Here is an 8,706-nt window from a genome sequence, read left to right on the forward strand (position 1 = left end):
AAAGATCTCTCAGCAAAATTATGCAACATTTTAGGCACACTGTTGCTCCTATCAAATCAGTGAGCTGGGATGTTTTTTTCTAAACATGAACTACTGTTACAGCAACAGACATGGACTACTGGAGTCCCACACAACAACTTAATGTCCACTATGTGAAGGAGCCAAACACATGACTTCTCCTCTCATTAACTGAGATAAACAGCTGGCATATTTGTTTTACATATACTGTCCAGTCTCTCCTGGTGGACATGGCAACACATTATTCATGGTTACATACAATTTTAGACTGATGTGGGCCAAAGCCTAAAACGATGTGCCGGGAGTTTGCTGTTCTCCCCGGCTCAGATATTTGAAGTTTGCACAGCTACATTCTCACCTGAAAATTTTTTAAAAGTTTATTTTGCAACCCAGAAAGAATAATAAGAGGGGCACTGAAATTCGGGATTGTCTGAGAAAAAACGGGAGGGTTGGCATGTATTGCCTTGCATAGCCTGTAACGTTATTATAATGGTCAGATTTTATGAGTAAACTTGACTTTAAGTGACTTACAGGTTTCTTTGAAAAATATTTTTGTTATATCCAGGTTCTTTTTGCTGCCATCCTCCTCTCCTCCTCGCAGGTCCTCGCAGCGCAGGCTTGCCGCTGCTAAAACTAAACAGAGCTCCCTGAAAGGCACAGCCAATCACATTGGCCATATTTGTCACATGATGTAGGACTCCAGTAGAGAGCGTAATTTAACTCTTTCTGCACCGCTAGGTGAATGAGACGTTGACAGATCGTTTTTTTTCTTTCTATCGGTTTTGTTTTTCTTTACTCGCAGAGATCAAATTATTGGTGGGGACAATTCAATAATCGCTGGATATTGGTGGGGACATGTCCCTTCCGTCCATGCCAAATCTACGCCCTTGATACATACGCCAGCTCAGTCAGGCTGCTGAGTGGTGGAATTTGTTTCTTAAAGGCCTTTTTTAAGGTGTAGGTAGGTGCTTAGGGTGTTGAAGAAAAAGCTAACTAAAAGTTTTCACTCATCATACTTCATTAGAGTAGAAAATAGAAAAGGAAAAGAAAAAAGCGGTATGACAGCTGCAAACATCCAAACTATGGATATTCATGTGAAGTCCTACATCCAAAATTGAGAGATCTCAGTTTCAAAGGAACTTCAGGAGTGCAAGGTTAAGCTGCTTCAGCCGTGTTAGCATCTGAAACAGAAAATTCATGCCCGGAATGGAGTCCTTGATTTCCTACAAGGTAAAAATACAAGTTGTAATGACGAGTCAAGAAAAATGGGGGATGAAATAATTTCCCTCAAAATGCGGAAAAAAGCAAAAAAAGCAAGCACTCGTGAAAACCTCAAAGCCCACCAAAACATCATCCGAGATTTAAAGCGTCAACTTCAAAAATTGTCGCAAGCATGGGCTGGAGACTGAAGAGTACGCCGAGGAGTTGTGCTGGGAGAACTTTTGGCTACAACATCAGGCGAAGGAAATGCAGGAAAATGCCACCAGAGTGAGTTTGGAGGCTGCTCGAAACAAGGTCTTAACTTTCCAGCTGAAGGAGACTCTAAAAGTTGTGCATCATTCAGGATCATTCCCATCAGTCAGAAGACCTGCCACAGATGGAGAGACCCACAGAGGAGCAGAAAAAGCCCACCTCCAGCTTTCTGCCCACTGAACTTCCAAATGAGGCTTCAAATCCAGAACATAACGTCTAGGTTACAAGCATGGATCCCTGTGAGCAAAATAATGAAGTTTCAGAGAATCAGAATACCTTGGAGAAAATCGAGGACGGACACCACCAGAAAGTAGAAACTCTCTTTGTCCTGAGAATTTGACCTGTACCAGAAATAAAATATGAAAGCAATTTTCACTGGCAAAATATTTGTTTCCTATTGATTGAAAAGCACTTTTGATGTTATAATTTAGTTTAGTTTAAAATCGTCACCAACAAATATCTATCAGAAAAAAAGTTATTGTCCTCGGCCCTTTGCATCCAGCAGCACTGTGAGCAATGTATGAGTCAGGCCTCAAACTTCCTGTCTCCCTGCTCTCTTGTTTTCCCCCTAACACTCAAGCAGTCATGGCAGATGGCCACCCCTCCCTCAGTCTGGCTCTGTGGGAGATCTCTTCCTGTTACAAGGGAGTTTTTCCTTCCCACTGTCACGAAGTGCTTGCTCTTAGGGGATCATGTTGGGGTTTCCTTTCTTATATTGCTTTGTACTTATGTTACAATGCAATGAAATTGCATTTTGTTTACAAATAAAAATTAATTGGATTGAAAAATATTAAAATGAGAAACAAATGTGTCATGATCCAGGTGAGTGCTGGGTTTTTCCACAGAGTCGCGGGCTCTACCTATGGGCGGAGTCGCTACAGTCCAGCGTAATTCCACACCTGTGAGTAATTGAGCTGCCAGTATTTAAGATCAGCGCTCACCACTACTCTATGTCAAGTCTTGACACTGGTTTCTCTCAGCAGCTTTTCCACTGCAGCTCTCACTTACCTGCCTGCCTTCCTGCCACAATCATTGTACACCACGGACCATCTCTGTCTGGAGCCACGCTGTCTCACTCAGACCACTTACCCCTCCTCTACCAAACCTCCACCTGCAAAATGCTCAGAGACTCCTGGTTGTGTGTCTTGATTTGAGGCCTGTTTTCCCCCCTTAGGTCACAGAATTCCAGTGTCTTTAGTTATTCTAGTTTTTCACATTGTTTTATGCCATTCATGTTTTCTACTGTTTTCTTCTGTTGTTAGAGTTTCATATACCCCTAATAGCTCACGTTATCCCCTAGTTCACAACTCACAGTCAAGTCGCCTTTATTCTCTGCTTTTGTAAATAAATGCTTGTAGATCACGCTCACCAGTGACTCCGTGTGAGATCTGCTTTTGAGTCTATTTGTGTGGTTCGACCTTGGCTGTGACAAAATGTTCTGAAAATATTACAATCAAAATAAAATATTGTGGATCAAACATTAGTTAAAAGTGTTTAATTTTCTGAAATGTGATCCACAACTATTTACACAAGGTGCAAAATGTGTATAAAAAACACAAATTAAAAACATCCTGCAATTAAACCAAGGGTACTCACAACTTAAAACCAGCCTGAACACAGCAGGTTCCTTTGGTGCTGCAAGCACTCCAAGCAGTGTTTCAGTTCAGGTACAGTTGACAGCGGGTACAGTTTAGGTTCACAGTGAAACACAATGACCATCTTCAAAAAAGGTGGCCAAAGGTAATTTCTCTTTCCTTATTGCTAGTGTCCTTGTCACTACTGGCAGGATCAGATGGTGCCTGCAACTCATTCAGGTTAATAGGTTTTCAATTTCAAGATGGGACGGTCATGTTTGCTGCAATACACTGTAAAATATAACTTGTTGTTTCAACTTAAAAATATGAGGTAAAGGGCTGCCTTAAAATTTTAAGTTAAGTCAAGAAATAGAGTTTGTTCTTATAACACAACCAATTGTTATCTTAATGAAAAATCACATGTTGTCTAAACTTTCATCTTAGTTTAGTTGACTGAGATTTATTAGTCAGTTCAACTCCTTTAATTGTCATTTTTACTTGGGAAAACCCTTTCAGCTAAATTAAAATAATCTATTGTTTAAACTCTTGTCCTAGTTCAGTTGACTTGGGTTTTTTAGTTAATTCAAATACTTTAGTAGTTCATTTAACTTAGGAATCTATTTTAGCTTAACTAACATAATCTGTTAGCTAAGTTGATTTAAGTTTATTAATTAACTGAGCTCCTTAAGGTAGCTGAGTGAACTTGTAAATCAGTTTCATTTTAATTATCAGAGTTGATTGACTGGATGTAAAGAAAAATGTGTATTAAACATCTTAAGTTTTGTTTTTTTTGTTTTTTTGGCTTTCTAACATCCATTTCAGCAAAACTACCTGTTAGGTTTATCTTAGATCTCAGGTTTAAATATCTACATTCCTTTAAATTAATTTTCTGTTGTTTACAGAAAAAAAATAAAACCCCACAGATTCCATTAAAGTCTATCTGATCATTTCATACAGAAAGTTTGTTTTAAGAACATGACAAGACAATTACTCATGAGCACCCAACATTCACCATTTATTGTGCCATCTTAGTCATCTGAGAAACAGAAAAATCAGTGACGTAGCTCATCAGGCTCACAATCCATCAAAACTCAAAGGCTGCTCCCTGTGAAACAATAAATTTGAACTTGGTCTTGAGCCCAGTTTGGGTGAAGATGAAATTCTGACCAATACTCTAGGAGCAGTAGTGATTCTTGTGAAGTAACAACATAAAGTCTGCATTAATGTAATGTATCAACGGGACACTTGCTATTTTAGAAAAGTTATTCTTTACATTTACAAAATTTTTAAACTTCATTGTGCTCAGTCACACCTGTTAGCATAAAACTTGAAATATTAAAATAGTACAAAACCTTTGATAAGTGACAGTAAAGATCAGTTTATAATAACTAAGACATCAAACTCTTGTATTTGTCTTCGTTTACAATTGCAACAAATTCCACAGAACCAATATCTCTGAAAATGACTGCATGCTTCTGAAACATTTGATAATATGGATATTTCAGAAACATCAGTTTGAGTCTGCTCAATGGCAAAACAAAGGAAAAACTACTGACTTGCATGAGATAAGCATCTGCAAAGTCCAGCATTATATTGTTGTTCACATAAGTTTCTTAAACCATGAACAAATGAGTAATTGTCTAATCTGGAATGTAAAGTGTAGTCATTTAGTGACATACAAAAGTGAGAATGAGATCTTGCAAGAATAAAAAAACAAACAGTAAAATAAAAACTGTCCTTAACACTAAGGATCATACAATTACAGTTCTGCATGGCTTTCTGCAAGAGTCTGTTTCTTAGACCATGCACTAGTGAGATGCACTGCCTTCCACCAATGTTCATTATGATGTTCTGAATGACTTCAAAGATGTCCTTAAGTTCCTTTGGATAGTGTATGTTGAGGGCAAAAAGAAGGCCCATCAGCATGGAAATGGCACTTGAGACATCCCTCAGATTAGACAGGATTACTGCCGCCTCAAGGACAACCAACACATCGATGTCTTCTTCTTTCACCATCGCAATGCCAACTTTCATCCTCTTAGAAAACGTGTCTTCAATACCTGTCGGCTATAAAAGGGTTCAAAGACAAAAAAAAAAAAAAAAATTACACAATTACAATTACACAATATCCCGTGTGCTTAACAATTCATGTCTTTCCAAAGAAGAGCCATACTGATGCTTTGGATGATGGTGATTGGCTTTGGGTAACACTTATTAGTTGTTAAAGTTTTTTCAGAATGAGATATGCACCCCCATGTTACAAATCCATTTCTTGCTTTAAACAAAGACCATGTTCATAAATAACTGAGCATGTCTTCAATTGCAGAATTCAAACAAAATTTTCAATTTAAATGGTAAATGGCCTGTATTTGTATAGTGCTTTACTAGTCCCCTAAGGACTCCAAAGTGCTTTACACATTCAGTCATTCACACACATGGGTGGATGACTGAATCGTGACTCAAGAGTTGACAGTTCGTCTTATAATTGGAAGGTTGCCGGTTCGAGCCCTGGCTCCGACAGTTTCAGTCGTTGTGTCCTTGGGCAAGACACTTCACCTGTTGCCTACTGGTGGTGGTCAGAGGGCCCGGTGGCGCCAGTGTCCGGCAGCCTCGCCTCTGTCAGTGCGCCCCAGGGTGGCTGTGGCTACAATGTAGCTTGCCATCACCAGTGTGTGAATTTAAATCTACTTATGCTAAATATTGGCTGTGCTCTAAACCAAATCTGGCTGAGAATACATGAAATGTGCAAACTGCAGCTACACTACAGGATCAGATTATGGCTCCATAGACAATGCTTCTTCAATCAGTTTATTGATTAAAGTTTATTTTTTCCCCCTATATTAACAGCATGAAAAAAGAGCATATAGACATGGCTGAACAGGTTGCATAATTGGCACTGAATATCAACATCCACCTTTACCCAGCTGCCCAATGACTCTCGGCCAGTAACCTTTAATTGCTTACCCAGTCTACACAGTCTCTTTTCCAGGGTCCAGGACATTTCACCAAAGTATTGCCCCCCACAGCTGTAGCAGCCACTGCAGCCCCTTAAATATCCTAATATCTCTGCCATTACAATATACAATGTGAGAAATCAAACGTAAAGCTGAAGTGAACAGTACAGCAGCGAAATGTCAAAGACCCTGGTGAAGACATGAATAAACACAAGACACTAATAATATCAATGCTAGCTTGCCAGTTAGTTTCTCTGAAACCCAGACCAAATCCAGTGTCAAAGATCTTGTAATAATACATTTGGTGAGGAAAAAGTACACATGTACTTTTTAATTTAAAATCCACTGTGGTGCTGTCATTATTAAATTTACTAAAAGAAACAATGCTAACCTTCACAGTCTTGAAAGTGTGTGAGGGATCTTCCTTTAGAAAATGAGGTCCTCTGTCCTCTTCCTTTGTGTAGGGCTCTGGTCAAAGAAGTCAAAAAGAAAACAAAAACACTTGTTAAACAGTGTTTATGAAGCATGTAGACAGCTCCAAATTCACAGCTTTTTGATGCATAATTCCATCAATATATGATTATCATTGGAGATTTTGAATCAGGCTTATCAGGACATTCAAGTAGAATATGATATCCAACCTACCACCAATATACATAGATTCTGTAAAAGTTACCACACTAAATGTCCAGTTGTGAAATATGATGACAGACTTTACTTATCAGCTTTCTTTCAATGAGTTCATCAGTTGAACTGGATAACCTAAAACTTAAACAAAGGATTAGATTTCGCAGTTGAACACTTACATCATCTCCGAAGCATCTTATGAGCCTAGTTAGCCTTTCTATGCCGCTCTTGATTTTGTACAGCTCCACGAACCTCTCCATAATGGTCAAGCACAGCAAAAAGGAACCCTTTCAGCTCAACAGATGTAAGACGGGCAAATTCTGCTTCAACCTGAGCAATAGAAGAAGAGGGGTGGAGAGTACAGGCAGAATTAAAAAAAGATTCTTTGAGACCCAAATTTAAGCAAACAGTCATCTGAGGCCCATTAGAGAAAACACAAACACACAAAAGCAAACAAACAAAAAGATGCACTTTACCTGCCGTTCAGCAAACAAGGAAGTTCAGAGAACAATAAGCTCTGTCTTGAAATCTTTTAAAGTAGAATGATTGTGAAAATGACTTATGTGATGTAAAACTTTAGTAAACGTGCGATTAAAAGAACACTGAGTAAAAGGACAAGTAACAATTTCCTTATTCCTCAGATGTTTACCTTGATGAGCAATACTGTTTTAGTCCAACTGCCTCATTAAAGTTACACAACAGGCTTTTTACATTAAAGCCAGCAAGTCCATTACATACTCCCTTTTTAGATCTGAAATACTGTGCAGATTCTGTGTATATGTAGTGGACAGCAATTTACCCCAAAGAGCGCAAAGTTTGCAAGTCCACCTCATTTAAATGACAAAGTCAAATGTGATCATCTAGACCTGTGAAAATAAATTAATGACAAACTTGCAGTTATGGATGTTATTACAACCACAAGAACCTAAACAGTCTGCTCCATTGCTTTTGTTAATGAATCATTTGTTGGTAACACGTCTGAATATTTAGTTTATGCCACCTGCATGTGATCATCAATAGTGCCATATTACTTCTTAAGAAGTACCCTGACACTACAATCTTTATATCATTTGTTCTACAGAGCTATTAAATTACAATATAATCTGAGGTGTTTCCAGTATGACAAAATGCACAAATTGTAACTTACCATTTGACTCCACTGACAAAAATAAATCCCCAGCATCAAGTTTGGCTTCACAGACCTAAAATAAGTAAAATAAAAATATATGTTATAATTATATTGTTTTCGCCATTTATTCATGTTTGCTAATTTTCTGACATATAAACAATGTTAGTTTTGTTACAATACAGAGAATGCAGTTTAATTAAAAGGTAAATTATGCAAAAAAAAAAAAAAACTTCTGCAGTATACCATGCCAAAAATCAGTGTCTCTGATGCCAATTATTTTATCACTACAGCTCGTTTAGTATGGAAACTCACACAATCTAGTCATACTGATCACAAGAGTTCAAAAATAAGTCAAAATAGTGAGCTGTTGTTAAGCATAAAGCATTTCAGGGTAACAAATAACTGCACAATATAATTAAAGCAAAAAATAAGCACACTGGAGGACTATCTGATAAAAACTAATATAATGCTGGTTTGTAGACCATATTTTGTCTCAGTCCTCAGTGCACTCTTGCAGCTTAGCATGCAGCAGTTAATAACACCTTAAGTGATTACATAGGGATAAACAGATGACAACAAGCATCCGAGTCCTGCCAAAAAGTTCTTTTTGAACCCAGCCAGTTATTGGAAATATTGCCAAAATGAACTTCCACCAAAATACAACAGCCTGTGAACTTGAAAGAAATTTACAAGTACAGAGACAATATGAAATAAGCTTTATTAATTAGCTGAGTTAGCTTGCTAATATCGCAACAGGGTGAGTGCACAACCTTAAAGCTAGCGGCACAATACTTGTGATTTGCTCAGCGCCACATTAAACCCATAAAAAAGGCCATGTGTCAGTTTATTAGGTCAAGTTTGGTCATGACACACAAGCTGGACCTTGTCGGCTAAAGTTACATTAGCTAAAGCAAACATTTCGGTAAAAGAG

The 8,706-nt window shown here is 38.0% G+C and overlaps 1 long non-coding RNA gene across 1 annotated transcript; it reads right to left on the bottom strand.

The window, feature by feature from the left end:
- Positions 1–4,760: 4,760 nt before the first annotated feature.
- LOC134621061 (uncharacterized) lies at positions 4,761–6,953 on the bottom strand. Its single transcript, XR_010092181.1, has 3 exons — positions 6,826–6,953; positions 6,411–6,487; positions 4,761–5,132 (listed from the first exon to the last, which is right to left on the bottom strand). It is a non-coding gene; the product is annotated as an uncharacterized LOC134621061 (long non-coding RNA).
- Positions 6,954–8,706: the final 1,753 nt, after the last annotated feature.

This window comes from Pelmatolapia mariae, linkage group LG23, assembly GCF_036321145.2.
Source record: "Pelmatolapia mariae isolate MD_Pm_ZW linkage group LG23, Pm_UMD_F_2, whole genome shotgun sequence".
Classification (NCBI taxonomy): domain Eukaryota; kingdom Metazoa; phylum Chordata; class Actinopteri; order Cichliformes; family Cichlidae; genus Pelmatolapia; species Pelmatolapia mariae.